This window comes from Micropterus salmoides, unplaced genomic scaffold, assembly GCF_014851395.1.
Source record: "Micropterus salmoides isolate LMB-PRFRI ecotype aquatic unplaced genomic scaffold, ASM1485139v1 Ms_hic_scaffold_8, whole genome shotgun sequence".
In the NCBI taxonomy this organism is placed as follows: domain Eukaryota; kingdom Metazoa; phylum Chordata; class Actinopteri; order Centrarchiformes; family Centrarchidae; genus Micropterus; species Micropterus salmoides.
Genome location: NW_024044570.1, coordinates 1,391,007 through 1,408,328, shown reverse-complemented (window position 1 = coordinate 1,408,328; position 17,322 = coordinate 1,391,007). Strand labels below are relative to the sequence as shown.

General features: G+C 40.2%; 1 protein-coding gene across 5 annotated transcripts in view; it reads left to right on the top strand.

Annotated features, from left to right (window-relative positions):
- Window positions 1-14,238: 14,238 nt before the first annotated feature.
- immp2l (inner mitochondrial membrane peptidase subunit 2) overlaps window positions 14,239-17,322 on the top strand; it is a 249,557-nt gene continuing 246,473 nt past the window's right edge. The window contains exon 1 of one of the 5 annotated variants that reach the window (XM_038706564.1): window positions 14,239-14,376. The gene's annotated coding sequence lies outside the window, so the exon portion shown is untranslated. The other 4 variants (XM_038706565.1, XM_038706567.1, XM_038706563.1 and 1 more) reach the window with 4 other exon arrangements.

Genomic DNA, 17,322 nt, shown 5'->3' with positions numbered 1-17,322 from the left:
GTAATATTTCCATCTATGTGCTGCAGAAAAAGAGCACTAGGTGGCACAAACATCCCAGACTTCATCCTGCTGCAGTCAGTCTGACTTCTTTTTCCTCACTTGTTGCTATTTCTTCTGTATTTTACTGAAATGTCATTATTGTAAAACATAATCATTAAAGTTACATAATTCTAATGATACTACAAGCAACTAATAGCGTCTTCAACAATACTAATAATACTGTCAACAGCTGTTAGTTGTTTTATTTCACACTTATACAAACGGGATAAAAACAGATAAGAGAAATGAAACAGACGTGGCAGGAGAGTTCATGAAGTCCTCTTACAGCAGAATTCAGTTTTCAAGGGTTCTTATAAAAGCAGGAGTGGAAGGTAACTAATTAGATTTACTCAGGTATTATAGTTATATACATTTTTTAAGCAAATTGTACTTTACTTGAGGATTCCCATGATGATTTAATTCCACTACCTTTCAGGGACAAATATAACAATGCAATCCTCGAAAAAACTGCCATTCTGCTTAAAAACAACCTTTTACTTTTCTCTACCACAAGCATATTTTCCTTTTTCCTACCGCAGGAATTACAGAATTTTAATGGAGTATTTGTAAATGTAAGTGCGTCCCCAAGTAAAGGATGTGAGTACAAAAACATGAATTTGTTAAATAAATAAAAAGAAGAGACAAAAACAGAGCGATGCAACAAGTAGCCTTCTGTTAACAACAGCAATACTGATACTACTAATAAATAACCAAAATACAAATAAAATAGTTTTATATGTTTATCCAGTTCCCCCTAAATAATAAGAGAGGAAATACAATTAGTAGTTTGTTCCATTAGTGCACTGATTAAAATGACATGAACACTTTTTAAATCCACTGAAGTCATTTCGTCTCTCTCTCTCTCTCTCTGGAGGCGGTGCTCTCTCGGCCTCCCTGCAGTTCTTCAGCTCGAGCAGCCGGCTCAGGTGAGTTCAGGTGCTGCATTATTCACACAGAGCTCAGCGGCTCTAATTAAACCCTGGAGAGAGGCAGGGGAAGGGAGGGCAGCTGCAGACAGATGCCGCCAGGATATGATGTGGATTTCTGATATAGACCACAAGTCCCAGATGAGCCGCATCAATTTTCAGCTCCAAACAGGCGGAGAGACGTTTTTGTCTTTTGCAGAATTGCACACTGTGCCTTCGACAACATCCCACGTAAAAACAGAGTTGTGTGTTACAGAAACTGCTCGGCCTTTAAATGAAACAGGAGCATGTTTCTGTCTCGAGTCACGACGTCCACATAGTTAAAGTACCTGAAACTGACGCCGCAAGTGTCTTTTGGTGTTAGAGCTTTGTCTTCATGTCTTTCCTGCTTACGTCTGTTGTTGGTTCTGTGTTTCTCTGTGTAGCCTTGTTTATTATTTTATTCATTCACATGTTCCACTTTACTTAGTATCTGGTTTCGTGGGTTTGGTTTTGGGTTGTGTGTTTTTCTGAGCTTTATTTGATTTTGTCACGTTTTGGGTTTTGTAGCTAAGTTTAGTTTTTAGTTCATTTGCATGTTTAAAGTTTTCTTAGTATCTGTCTTGTCTTTTATCTCAGCCCTTAGTCCTGTGTCTCCTGTTTGCTCCTGTTTTTGCAGTCTTTCCATGTTTGTGTTTTTCTTTGGTGGATCTGTCCTTGTGCGTTCTTGTGTACTTTACTGCCTTTTATTTTGTAATCTTTCGTGCCTGGTGTTCTTGTCTAGCTTTGCTCCTGTATTTTTGTCTTGATTATTAGTTTGTCACCACTGCCTTTGTTTCTGTACTTTTGTTTATGGACGTGTGTCCGCTTGTGTTTGTAGTCATTTCGGTTTTATTCTTTCTTCGTTTCCTGCCTGGTTACCTTGCTGTTTCACTCTGTCTCGTTTCCCTGTGTGTCTGCTGTGCCTAATTAGCTGCTCATGTTTGTTTTTCCCACCCTGCTCGTTAGCCTGAGTATTTCAGTCCCTGTGTTCTGGTCAGTCTTTTTTGGTTCATTGTTGCGTGTATCCCGTGTTGATCTGTTGCCTGAGTTCGTTCCTGCCTCGTATTCCGCATCACCTTGCTTTTGTTTTTTGGACATACTTTGGATTCTATTTGGACGTAGCCACAGTTTGTAAGTGTGCTCTCCTTTTGTTAATAAATCATTGGACTATACCTGCTCCACTCTGGTGTCCTGCGTTTGGGTTCTCAACCTGCTCGATCAGCACTGCACACGACATTTGGTGGTTTCATACATACAGTTCATCTCACAACAGCAACATCCAAACGAGCTGGGGCCTTTTCTGAGTATCATCAGCCTACTGTAATCTGGAGTTTTAAATTCTCGTGTGAGGATCATTCACATTCTGCCAGGAACTACTACAACATAAAACAAATAATAATGGTGCATTCACTTGCTCCTGGGATGGTCCCATTTCCAGAGTTATGAAGTCAGACTTCGGTGTGTGTTGATGTGCTTTTAGGTTGGCATGTGGAATCAACATGGACGCTACTATAAAGACGTACTGAGTTGTTGTAGTCTGCTGAAACTTTTAAACCTTTCTACTACAAATGATTTTTGTCACTGCACCTGAAACAAATATATAATTTTCCTAATTAATCCAGGTCACTCTACATGGACAGCAAACCAACCGTGATAACTTAATACCATATTACAAATGGCCACCTTAGGAAAAAAATGTATATGCAATACATGATTTTGCACCATTAATCAAACGTTTCTAACCATCCGCCGTGACGGAGTGTTGTCGTCATGACACCACATGAATGCACAATATGATAAGACAAGATAAAAGCAGAAGGAAACACCATAAACATTAAAGCTACTTTAAAGGGGAAAGAACTGTTAAATGTATTTCCTCTCTTATTTTAGGGGGATTGAATATGTAAAACTGTATTTGATGTATCTTATGTTCCTTTTAGTTAACAAAAAAATACAAAAATGTTTTGTACTGTTTAATCATCCATTGATATTTGTATTATTGGTTATTTATTAGTATTAGTATTGCTGTTTTATTAACAGTAAGGCTTCTTGTTGCATCGCTCTGTTTTTGTCTCATTTTTATTCATTTGGCAAATTCATGTTTTTGTACACACATCCTTTAATTGGGGAAAAGAAGAAGCACCTACATTTAAAAATAAAGTTTGGAGAATCACAATAGGCAACTCAAGATACCTGATAAACGCCCTCTTTGTTCTGCCTTTACACCCTCAGTTTAAGAGTTTGGCAGTACTCCGCTGAGCATCACACTCCTATAACATCATCAGACTCATGGGGGGCAACAGGAGCTCAGTCTGAAAGGACTAGACCTCCGTCCGACCGTCCATACCCCCAAGACCTGTACGCTCCAGGACTCTGAGGCGAGCAGGAAAGATTGTAACACCCCCACCCAAGCCCCTGCAATTTGCTGCAGCTTTGACATGTTTGCAAATGTACAGTATCTCACAAAAGTGAGTACACCCCTCACCTTTTTGTGTGACGTGATGTTGTCATGGAGGAGTGGAAGAGGACTCCAGTGGCAACCTGTGAAGCTCTCCATGCACAAGAGGGTTAAGGCAGCGCTGGAAAATAATGGTGGCAACACAAAATATTGATACTTTGGGCCCAATTTGCATTTGTTCTCTTAGACATTAACGGCTGTGTGATGTTTTATTTTGAGGGGACAGCAGATTTACACTGTACACTCACTACTTTACACTGTGTCATTTCTTCAGTGTCGTCACATGAAAAGATTTAATCAAATATTTACAACAATGTGAGGGGCGAACTCACTTTTGTGAGGTACTGTATATGTATGTGGTGTGTGTGTGTGTGTGTGTGTGTGTGTGTGTGTGTGTAATAATAACAGAGTGGAAAAAACATTGAATTTCCCCCTTGTGGGATTAATTTCTTCTTCTTTTATGATGGACAGTTCAAAATCAAAATAATCTAAATCCATGCAGGAGAAGCAGAGATACGGTCTCTTTTATCATCTCCGCCACATGTAAGGCTGGAGGGGATCTGCGTTTGGTCGTGTGTCTGCAGCTTATCTCATTTTCCACTGGACCAATCACACAAATCTGTTTTTGTGCACAGTAATGACGGCATCCTCAAGGACCTCTCGTGGTTGCAGTGATTCACAACTGTTGACTGCTCTGTTTTACCCTGCCATCGACTGCTGAGTCCTCAACCTGGGGATAGCAAAGTATGTTACCACTGGTGTTTCTCACAGGATTGAACAGGTCTCCTGGATGACAGTCCTGAGTGTGTCTGACCCGTCCCTTCGCAGGTCTTGTCCTTTGTCTTAATACGACGTCACTACGACGTGTTTTTCTCTAAGACATTCAAGTTTAAAATGGCACGCTGTGTCTGCACGATATAAGTCAGCAGAGACTAAATGAGTTCGGGGCAGCAGAAGCCGACTCGCTCTGTAACATGAAGGGATAGGCTCTGACTTTTTCTGTTCTGTCTTGCATGTGCACGTCCAGAAATGTTTGCCGGATGGTCAAATATCTCCGGAAACGCAGGATTTGCGTTTGAACTCTTTCTGTTACTTCCGACACAGACTGACATTCTTTGGGGTAAGTATCTGTAGGTTTATCTCCAGCGTTGTGTCTTGGTATTATATATATTTATTTTTCATGGAGCTCGATTTTATTTATTTATTTTTTTTTTCTCTGTTAGCCATGCTCGGAATTTTGATCATGCTTGACAATCTGTGGTTTGGTAAAAGGACAAACTAATGTGTGATCGCAGTGATGTTTTCCTTCTCCAAACTTCATCATATTGGCTTTATATTTCTGCAGAACAAGAGCTGTGGATTTTATCCTCCGTCTCTTACAGAGCAGTTGCTCCACAAAGGATCCCTTATTATTAATGCAGTATTAACAGGAGGACTGATTACAGCGACCAATAACACGTTCAGTGTACATGTGGCACTAAACTGCACATTTCCTTTGTTCACAGATGTCACTTTGTGTTTTTCCTCTCTTCTGACGCCACTGTTGCTGTCTTACATCAAGCCGGTTCAGTTACACTTCAAATTACTGTCAGTTTGCTTCCTTTATCAAACCCAATTTCATCTGTTTTAACTGAATTTACATCAGTTTTTTCTTAGATATATCTGTACTGTTCTTCACTTTGCTGCTCAGCGCACCAATTACCCCCGTTAAGCTTTCAAACGATCACATGTAGTGACAGCTCGCCTACCAGGAAGCTGCACAAACGCTGCTGAACCTCCAGCTTTTTTAAAACACATATTTTTAAAACCACCTCCTCCGCCTGCTCTCCACTCAGGTCCAACCTGGATGCTGGCGGCAACGAATTGTCGCATAGCAACTGCCTGCTCAGCACCTACAGTCCTCGTCCTGTTCAGAACCAGGGAACCTCAAAGGATGCGGGCAGAGTCGCCCACATGGGTCAGTGTCAGCCAAGAGGGCTCTGTCCATCTGTCAGTCTCCTGCGCAGTGGACGCACACTAATGAATACAAATAAATATTCTGTTCACACATCATCATCATCATCATCGCCAATTTACTGAGAGGTTTTATTGGCTTGTTTTGGCAACTTCTACATTTCAGTCTCTCACTCCGACAGCTGCCTCGGGGTCTTTATGAAGATCAGCAGGATCGTCTTCGGCTGCAGCTGACGGATGATCTAAAACATCTCCGGGATGATCACATGACCTCTTCTCTTATTAGTCTTATACCGCTTTGCTTTACAGAGAGTTTTTTTTATGAACTAACATCATGTTAAGCTGCGTTAACAATATTTTCTCGTCTAATAACTAAGTACTCCTCTAAACTGTTTGTCTGCTGATATTAGTAATGTTTTTGGAATGAAACTCAGATAAAGTGGAACTTACGAACGAACCTGAGGGGAAAACATCAGAGAAAGAGAGGTTTAGGAAATGAGAATCACTTGTTGGTTCGGCGCCAGCGAAGATAAAACTGACTGTATGCGTGCTGGCTATGGAGTATGTACAGTCTGCTGTTTACACCACGGGGCGTCTAATTGGTTCCTCCAGCTGCTGAGGCTAAAATATGCTCAGCAGTCAAAGTTTTTGTACGTTCAGTCTGTGTCCTCTGAGGTGGCTGATTAGCTTCAACAGCTGAAACCATTAAAGATGAGCTCTGTGGGATTAGAGTAATTAAAGACAGATTGGACACATCAGTCAGGTGATTACAGTCAGCTTAAAAAACCTTTTAGAAACTGGGCCAACACGGTGGCATGTTTTTTGTTGTGTTTTATTTCTTATTTAGCTTTATTTATTTAATGTTATATTTTATATGTTGTATTTTTCTCACCTTTCATTATCTGTCATACTTCATTGATTGCTGTGTTTTTCCCTTGTTTGTGTGTGATGTGTGTGTTTTAAAGCAATATTTTGTATTATTTTTATCTTAAAATAGTTTAAAATCACACTGACTTGTCATGGGGAGGTAACTATAGGAGCTTTCACGCTGCCTTCTTTTATTGCGCCAAGATGCCGGCTCGCTGCGATGTCTGAGAGCTACGGAGCCGGAAAGGAAGGTCCGATTCGATCTGCCTCTGAGCCGGGAAAGTTGGTAGAGCCAGAACAAACTTGTCTGCCAGACGTGTTGACTGCCCAATAATTCCAATTGCTGCGTTTTGATGGTTTATTGCAGGTAGAACAGGGGTTTTCAAAGTGTGAGTGAATGGAAGTGAAACAATATCACATTACTTACTGTATTAGTTATCAAAAGGACAACACATAGAAGAGCCTACATGTGTGAGAGTTCAGAGATCCAGTAGTTTTGGGAACTTTTTTCAACCATCAGAGTCAGAAACTAATAAATGCCTCAGGACAGACTTTTTTAAAAACCATTTGGTGTCAGGGTTTGTGTGTGGTGAGCAAGTTGGAAGCAGGGTGGTGGACCCAAAGGCAGGACACAGAGCGGAGCAGGTATAGTTCAAAGGTTTAACGAAACAAACTGAGGGCAAGCACACTTACAAACAGAGCGGCTGAGCAGAGGGAATCCAAAATAAAGCAGTCCAAGAAAACAAAGCTGATCCAACGGAAAAATCCAGAAACGGGTGCGTGGTCCAAAATCCAAAGAACTGATGGGGAACTGATGGGGAACAGGCAGGAAACAGGCGAGGCGAGACGAGACGAGACGAGGCGAGGCGAGACGAGGCGAGGCGAGACGGAGCAGGCAACCATACAACGAGGGACAGAGCGTATACACGAGGAATGAAATAATAAAGGCTACACAGAGACTAAAGCAGAATGAACAAAATCAGATTAATTAATGAAACTGGTAGAGAACATAAATGACATCTAACCAACAGACGGAACCCAAGCATGGTGGTGGGAAACTAACACGAGGGACAGGAACAGAACTAAAGTACTAAGGCAGACACCGAGATAACAGGACAGATCAGAAGACTTGATACAAGACCACAGACAGACAGGACTTGAAACCCAGACACAGAGAAGGCAGGAACAAAATAATATAACCCAGACCAGCTCAGCACAGGATCGTGACATTTGGTGTAGTAAGAAGTTATGTCAAACAGCAATATTAGGCTATTTTGGCTCAAATAATATAATCATGATTCCATAGGCATCCAGGAATAGAAACTAAACTAAAGATGGGGGGGGACTAACTGTGAACAGGTGAAATCCCAAATCACTACCTGTCATTAATGTGGAAGCACACACGGTTGCCGGGTTATGCTGCAAACGTTGGTTTAGCTTGAGTGAGCGAACATTTTGGCATCTGATATTCTTATCGTGCTTATTGCTGTATCTCTGATTAAATTAGCACTTAATTTTTCCACTTAGATAATTTATTTTGTTGAGGAAAAGATTTACTAATTATATTTTTTGGTCGCCTTGCTGTTTCACTGTGTCTGCTGTGTCTAATTAGCTCCTCGTGTCGTTCACCTGTGCACTCCCTCCCTGCTCGTTTCCCCGTGTATATGTTGCCCTCAGTTGTTCTTAGTCTTTGTCTCGTCCTTCCTCTTGGTTGAGTGTTCTCCCGTGTTCTGTGCTCCGTGTTTTTGGATCTTACCCTTTGGATAGTACAGGAGAGGGTTGGCCGTTAATCGGCTCCTCCAGGCTGCATGTCGAAGTGTCCTTGGGCGAGATACTGAACCCCGAATTGTTCCGCCAGTGTATGAATGTCTGTGAATGCTAGTTTCTGTTTGAGCACTTAGACTCAGTGAATGAATGTGTTTGACTGGTGAATGCAGATTTAGTGTAAAAGCGCTTTGAGTGGTCGAAAAGACTAGAAAGGCGCTATACAAATACGGAGCGTTTACTTTGTTCCTTGCTTTTGGATTTTTACTGTGGATTATGTTTCTGTTGGAGTTACCTTTGTTTGGACTCTAGCCTCGAGCTCCCGTGGAAGCCTGTTTCAGTTTAGTTTGTGCTCTAAAGCCCAATATAATATCTGATGTGAGTTCTTTGAGAGAGGCTAGCTCGGTATTCTCACTATGGATTTCATGATAGAGGCTGTAAAGAGACTGAAGATGACGTTGGAGGAATCAGTAATACCTCATTAGCTGCGTCCTGCTTGATGTTCAGCTGTTGAAATCAGAGGTTTCACAGTTCAGACAGAAGTTTAGCCGCCAGCTATAAATCTGGAGTTGACGTTAGCTAACTTATAGCTAACACACTCGGACTTTGGTTACTGTAAGTGCTCTTGCGTTGGTTGCTGTCTAGCTTTGTTAGCGGCGCCGGTTTCAAGGCAGAGCTGGGGCGAGTGAGCAACATAACCGGGCTCAGAGACCGAAGATGACGTTGACGGAGGAAGATAAGAACGGAGAGACCAACCAAGAGGCTGCTGGACGTTGGCGAGAGCTTCGTGAGATAAAAGGCGACAGGCTGCTGTTGGACTAGTCAGTTACATTGCTGCGTCTTGTGTTGTCGCATTGCTTGATGTTTAGCTGCGTTAGCGTTAGCTGACAGCGTGCTACTTTTTGATCGTAACGTAATCATAACAAACGCACGTGCACAGCTGACCTTATTTACGACAGCGGTGAATTACACTGTGAAACAGTAGAGGCACCAAATCACACACACACACACACACAAAACCTTACATCATGTTGCTTTCACTATTATGTGGCACCTCCACTTCTGCTTTATTTTATTTCTATACACATTTCTGTCGAAACTGTATTTTGCTCTACACGTAAAACTCTGTAAGCCCACTTTGAAAGGTGCTAGACAAATACATTTTATTAATATTACATATTGTACATTCAGCATTCAACCAAAATGTGCCCAGTAACTGGTTCACATCAGTCATATTATATAACGTCTCATTTATGGTTCCTCAGCGAGTATTGTGGTGGAAACGATGGCGTGAGGACCGCGGGCTGCCGGTCTGATAATGGCTCCTACATTCCACTTTTAATTAAGCCCTGAAGGAGAGGCTCCTTATCATAAAAGAGCTACGCCTCCTTTAAAAGAAGGATTGGTACGAGTTCCCGCTTCAAACTGTACTTTTTCTTCATCTCTAGCTCCACCACCGCTCTTCTTTTTCTCCAGCAGCTACCCTATTTGATCTGAACCGGCTCAGGTTTGTCAGGTCCTCTTCTCCTGTTTTTCTAAAATATAATCATTGCTCTTCCAGAGACACGTTGTGTTATTCTTCCGAATGTAAAACTCAGTTTAATAAAAGAAAGAAAGAAGCTTCACAGAGACCTTGGAGCAGAACGCACAGGAACTGAGTCAGTCTACACCAAAAGATGGATTTCAGAATTAGGGGAGAGCGGGGTGATCTGAGCTGAGCCACCCCGTGTTTCTCAGCAACCATCGAACAAATTTGGTCATATGAACACATATTTTTGAAGAGTTATTCACTTTACTCTCTTAAAGGCGATGAGCACATTTAAGATCAAAAAACATTTTTTACCATTCAAAGTGATTTTTTTAATGTTCAAGGAGTCGTGATTCTTTTGTCTGAACATTTACAGACAGGTTTGAAATAATCTTACATGTGTTTGAGCTTTAGGAAGTGACAATATGAGGCTATACTGTTAGTTCTTCAACTGCTGGATGACACAAGTTTGTTAAAAAGGCAGGACGGGGTGATTTGAGCCTGAAGACCTGGCGGAAGATGAGCCAGATGTTTAACTGTAATTTGACATTGTATTTTTATGCATCAGCGAAATGATGTGACATTATGCATTTTAGAGCAGAAACCATCATGTCAAGCTTCTATGAATGGAAGACAGACGGGATTCAACTCTCGCAAACAGGAAGTGCATTCATCAGGTGAGACATGACGATCAGCAGGACGGCTTTAAAGCGATACATCGATATGAAACAAATGGCTGCCATGTTTCACTGCTAAATGCAATTAAATGTTGGGACCTGTCGTTTGAGTTCGCCTGATGAAATGACCTTGATGTCACCGACCCCCGTGTGGCTCGACTTACCCCTCGTATGGGAAAATGTCGACGGCCTTTCCTTCAAAATGAAACAAGGCGCTCGATTTTCGTCTTGTGTTTTCTTGACTTTGGTTTTACCTCCTCATTGTCCCAAAATACAGACTTTAATAAAATGTATAAAAACATTGAAGGGGTAAGCCCCGACCTGGCCACAAACTATTCTTGTAAAGTATTGTTATTACACAAAATAAGGAAATGTCATATTTTATATGGGCTACTATTGTTCCACAACACCAAAAATGTACCTTATCCTACATTGTGATGTTACTTGTTTTGGAGTTAGTTAGACCTTAAAGAGGTTTAACTCAAATTGTTTTAAAACTTAGAAGTAATAGATCCACAGAAACTTATTTTGGAGGGTATTGCTGCAGAATTGTAGTATATTTAACCATGTGTTGACACAAAAACTAAAGTATGCATCAGGGCTGATGTGCTTAACACAGATGTTTGGCTATCATGCCTTCATCTGAAGTTTGTGTCTGATATGTGTATATAGTAGTTCACCAGTTATTGTTTTATAGAACTTATAAATTGATTCCCATTTTCATGTAATTAGTAAAGACATGCATCTGTTTTATTTATGTATTTTTATATATTTTTTTCAAGTCTAAGGTGAATTACTTAAGTTAGGTCATACTATAGGCTAATAATGTAAATAAAGTAATATGTGGGTTACATATAACAGATGGCTCATAGCTTATGTCACTGTATGTTTTTTTAAAATGAAAGAAATACACGTGAATAAATCTAGGCATTCATTAATACTGTAATCTTCTGCAGTAAATGTTCACTCACAGCTTGCACGCCCATCAGACAGCAGGGAGGTAAATGTAATGTAAATGTAAAGGCTGTAGCATGAAGTCAAAAGATATCGCAGCAGTCTGGAGCGTCCTTAAGCTTCTGAAACACGTCCTCATACCTAAACGACAAAGTGTTTCCAAAATGACATGACATTATTTGACTGTTCCCCAAAACATCATCTACAAGTGTTGGGAAGTACCACTCCAGTGTACTTTGGGTTAAAATAAGTACATGGTGTAAGTCATGTACAAAACATTATTTAACTTAAAACATGTTTCCTTTGAGGACTGGCGGCCTGTCCAGGGTGGACCCCGCCTTTCGCCCGATGTCAGCTGGGATTGGCTCCGGCGCCCCGCGACCCTGTACGCAGGATAAGCGGCTGACGATGGATGGATGGATGGATGTTACCTTTGACTTTCTGTCTTACACTTTGTCGCTCTTTACACCACGTCGCCTGACGTCTTCTGCCACCAGAGGTCACGGGCTAACAAAAAACTTACTGGAAATATGGGTCAGAATAAGCTAAATAATTACTTATTATTTCTGGTGAGGACGAGCTGTTCTAAACATGAGTCTTAAAGGATGCCACTATTCTGAAGTTCATTCAAGAAAAGACACGACTTGACACTGAGGTCGTGGCCTGTATGTGTTTTTTCTGGAAATTTGGGGTTTTAGGGAAGTTTACGTTCTCTAATTTAAAACTTACTCATTGTGAGTATTTAACAAGCTGATTGCAGTGAATTTAAACCCACTGCATTCAAATGTGACTATGAGAAAGAGACAGTTGTGGTGTGTCCTCTAACTGTTTTGAGGGTTTGCGTTAATTGATAGAAATTTCTTTATTTATATAAAGAGAAAGCTTAAGTTGCTTTTTCTGGATAATACACATTTGTTTCTTCTGTATTTACTTTGCATTGCATGTTTTCTTGTTGTGCAAATAAACTTTTCTCAAAGCAGTTTCATTTCTTATTGAACATTTCTTGTTGCAAGTTGTTTTTCAAAACCTTTTTTAAATGCTTTCAAGAAGTGCTGAGGACATGTCAGTGTACAGTAAATGACACCTATGGATGTGGTATCAGAAGTGATGTTGGGAAATGTTGAATTTTTACATCCCTAAGAATTATCTATTTTAATATTAATATTTTATTGACTTTTTAATATATAAAATCACAACATTTTGATAAGTTTGCCTCAAATTTGATTAATTGTTATTATTATTATTATACTATCAGTGGTTGAATGTAACTAAGTACATTTACTCAAGTACAAATTTGAGGTACTTTACTCTTTCCATTTTATGTTACTTTATTCTTCGACTCCACCACATCTCAGAGGCTAATATTGTATTTTTTACTGCACTACATTTGTCTGACAGCTTTAATTACTAGTTACTTTTTATATTACAATCTTTCATACCTTTCCTGTCTAGTGAAAACCATGTATCTCCATATGAGGTGATTTTAAATTTGAATGGAGTGTTCCTACTTTTTAATCTAAATAATCTATTTGGCTGCTTCTTTGGCCAGGTCTCTCTTGTAATTGAGATTTTTAATCTCAATGAGGCTTCCTGGTAAAATAAAAGTAAAATAAAACAATTTAAACCGATCTTAGAACAGGAAACAGGGCTCGACTTTTTAGAGATACAGTAGGTGGTTCTTACAGGACGGCAATACAAACATATGATGACTGTAAATAATATGATGCATTGCTGTAGATTAAACCACCCAACAGTATATAAAGTAGTTCAAATTAGCAAAACCCTAGAGTAAAATGTCATGTTGCGTGGATGAAAATTACGGCTAAGACTTCACATGCTCTGCACAAACTACTGGTCAGACAACAAAGTCTCTTCAGTCCTGCAGCTCTGCAGTAATAAGGACAGCTACAGGAAGTCGTTCCTCTTAACCTCCCTCATGTTTGTTTGCCACATACGTCATGTGTGTTTTCTGTAAATTGAGTATGTTTCATAATTAATTGTCTATTTAGCTAATCCCAAAACACTGACAGGGAACATTTACTGCACTGTGAGTACTTTTAAGTACATTTTGTTGATAATACTTGAACCCAGGACTTTTACCTGTAGGGGGGTATTTTCTCAGAATCAGAATCCGCTTTATTCTCCAGGTATGTGTTCACATACGAGGAATTTGACTTTGGATTGTACATTGCTCACAATGTGCTTACTCATACAATAATAAACGGCTGCAGTATAGAGAACACAAATAAACACACTATAAACAGAATCTCTTAGTGTAACAGGAAGCCTTAGATTCCTGTCCTAACTTTCAAAATAAAAGCATAGCTAACATGATGAAACATGGATTTCAGTGCGAGTGTTATTCCTTGTTCAGAGAGATTGTTTATCTAAGCAACAGTTAATCATTTATTATATTTATATATTTAGTTCAGCATCCCTAAACCTACAGGGAGGGATGTTTATTGTATGTCACATTTAATTGTTGCTCCTCACCTTCAGATATTTTATAAACTTCATCTCTGTCTTCTTCTTCACATGAAACCTACAACACTTCACTTTATGATCTACAATATGCAAAGATTTGCTGAGCTTATTAAACACATTCTACATGTATTTTGACCATGAATATTTAGCTTGTTGCATCAGTGACTTCCTGTTACAATGAAACAGGCACTGAAATGACTTCACAGGCACAAGTAGCCTGTATCCTACTCTGTGTGAAGTTTGTGTGCTGTGAATATTTTCAGTGTGTTTGTGTACTTTGTCAGTGTGGATGTACACATATTTCAGTGTGCGTGCGTGCACAGTCGGTGGTGTGTGCGCACATTTTCAGTGTGTCTGTGGCTGGTTTCAGTGCGTGTGCTTGGTGTGTTGTTGGTGCATGTGTGATCATTGTCACTGTGAATGTGCCAGTATTTTATTTTCAGTGTATGTGCGCACATTGTCAGTGCGTGTGCGTCTGTTTTTCAATGTTTTCACCCTAATCGGCCTCTCATAGTTATGAACTCAGTGTCATATTACTAGTTTTATTCAAGTACACGAGCTGAACGCTTCTTCCAACACTGGTTATAATTTTGTTTCATTTAGAAAAAAGGTGTTCCGGCTGAAGCAGCAACCAGGCGGGGTTTAGGACCCGGAGGGCGACACGTGACGTACGACAACAACAGGAAGACGGAGCTCACGTTGCCGGTAGGTGAGTTAGCACGTGCAGCGGTGGCTTCAGTCTCACAGGTAACTTTGAGATATTTCGCGGCAGCAGAGACGCGTCCAGCTTCTGACCCGCGTGTTTCACCTCGCTGCTGTGAGGAGGGAGCGCGCGGGTGTAGCCGCGGTGGCTAGCTGCGTCAGCGCGCGCAGGACACGCTGCAGGAGACAGCGGCGCGCTGAACTGGGTTAAAGGTGGAAAACGGAGATTGTTTGGGGATAAACGTCGTTAAGGTGGAAGTGAGGTGACTGACGCTGAGCTGTGAGTCAGTGACTGACAGTAACAGACAGGACAGTAAGGTTCTTGTACTTTACTTACTTTGTACTGAAGCGCACCTGTGAGGGCAAAATAACACTTCTTACTTCACTAGATTCATCTGACAGACGACAGGAAATGATCATTTTGATAATGGGTTCGGCAGTTAAGGCGAAATTTAACTTGCATTGCTGAGCGACTGATTCTCCCTGTTTTGTGAAAGCTGTTAGGCATTTTAGGCAAAGCCTTAAGGCTGTCTAAAACACATTTTTACATTTGAAAAACCTTTATTTTATTTGTGAAAGTGAAAAGGGCGATTCTACTGCTCTTTTTTTTTTGCATGTGGACCACATTAAACCAGGTGCAGATCAAAAACCATTATAGCAGCTGCAGCTGTAACATATTTTCACAAATAGAACAAAGTTTCACGAATTTGAAAGTATGTTTTAATAGAAACTTTAGCCGCTCCAGATCTGACCGCTCTGGGTGCAGTGGTTTTTGATCTGGACCTGTTCTAATGCGGTCTACATGCAAAATATACACAGAAATCACGCTTTTATAGTACTTTCACAATAAGGATAATGGTTTCTTAAATCTCAAAATATGTCTTAAAGAAACTCTAGCCTCTGTGCAATAACTTAGTCCAGATCTGACCGCTCTGGGTGGAGTGGTTTTTGACCACAAATAAAAGTAAGTAACTTTCCCCTTAACGGTCGAAGCTAACTTCAGCTTTGTTGTGTGGGAAAAGACCTTTTAAGACATTTAGGTCAATGTGATTGACATTGTTTTTTTTGGTTATTTTATAGACCAAATGAGTAACCGATTAATCAAAGAAAGTCCTGGCAGATTATTTTTGTGTATATACAGTTGAAAATGAAACGGGTGGTCTTGTAAAGCGGTGTCTGCTGGAGCCTCTTTGTCATGTCTGAGTTGTTCTCCATATTAAGCAGTTAAAACTAGCAGTCTATATATAAAGCTGTTGAAATGTTTCCTGCTCTCTCAGTGTACTCAGATACTTTAGTTAGCGCTGAATAGAATAAATAAAACAGATGCTGAATGTTTTTGTCTTAATAGTCACTTATTTGCCATTTTAGTAGGTACACCTCATTAAAACTAATACAGTCTAATTCAACTGTTCAGCAATAAATCCTACTTTCTCTTTATACTGGGGGTTGTTTCTAATTTGTAGTCTAATTTAATCCGTAGTTTTGTTGAATTTATGATAAGATGCGCTATTATTATCCAGCTGCCTCTCTCTGTCTGTAGGTAACCACCACTCTGGAGTCTTGCTCAATGTCCCTCCCACTGCTCTGTCTGATTGGTTACAAGTCGCGAATAATAGCCCATCAACAGTCACAAGACATTTGCTGCGGTGAACAGCGGAGCTGAGAGTTGAAGGGAAGGCAGCCGATATTACTGAAGCTGCAATAAATATCACAATCTCATGATCTGTTTCTGTGATGACGAGCAACCCAGCGTCCCTGTTACACCAGTCAACATAAATGTAAATGCTCCGTATTTATAGCGCCTTTCTAGTGTTTTCGACCACTCAAAGCGCTTTTACACTCTATATATATATATCTATTCATACACTGAGCCTAAGTGCTCAAACAGAAACTAACATTCACACTTATTCATACACTGGCGGAACAGCCGCCAGGGGCAAATCGGGGTTCAGAGTGTGACACTCTGCCCTTACCCAATCACTGCACCTTAGAGTTGAACACAGTCTTTTCTCAGTACACCTCGCAGTATAACACTATATGGTCAACAGCACCACAAACTGCAGCCTTCAGAATTTTAAAACAATTACTACATGTTGTAGAGATCATCAGACCTGCAGCTTCGTGTCTTATTTTAGTTGCTATATTAAAATACCTGCCAATCAGCTTGGAGGGATAGGAGCAGTGCTGAAATGATTAATCAATTAGTAAACTGACAAAAACATAAAAATTGATTGGATGTTTAAAGGTCCAGTGTGTCATATTTAGGAGGATATATTGACAGAAATGCAATATAAGATCCATAACTCTGTTTTCAGTGGTGTGTAAAGACCTTACATAATGAACCGTTATGATTTTATTACCTTAGAATGAGACAGACAACTCGGGAAATAGGACCATCTGAGGAGCACCTGAATGCACCGTGAGCCGCTGGCTGCAATTCCCAACCCTCACCACTAGAAGGCACTAAAACTTACACACTGAACCTTTAAGTTATTTATCTGCTTAAATGATTTTATCTTATATAACTGCAAACTGAATATCTTTGGGTTCATGACTGTTGCTCAGACAAAACAAGACATTTTAAGACGTCTCCTTGGAACTTTGAGGGGCATTTATCATTTTCTGACATTTTGAAGATGAAACAATCGATTAACCACTAAAGTAATTGATAAACTTTATTGTAGCTTTGTAATAACTGCCTCTTCAGATTGTACGTTTGTCGCTGGGTTTGTTATGTTGCAGTAATAAGATTATTTCTTCTCATAAAGCACATGGAGCTGCAACATTATTCCCACCATAGTGGATAATGTTATGCCGTCAGGTTGCTGAGAGGCAGTTTCAGCAGCAGACTTGATTAAATGTCAGATATTACAGATGTAATCAGTAGGGCTGCTGTCCTCCCTCCTCAGGAGCATCAGATTATTCTTGTTGTCGACTCATGAAGCTGAA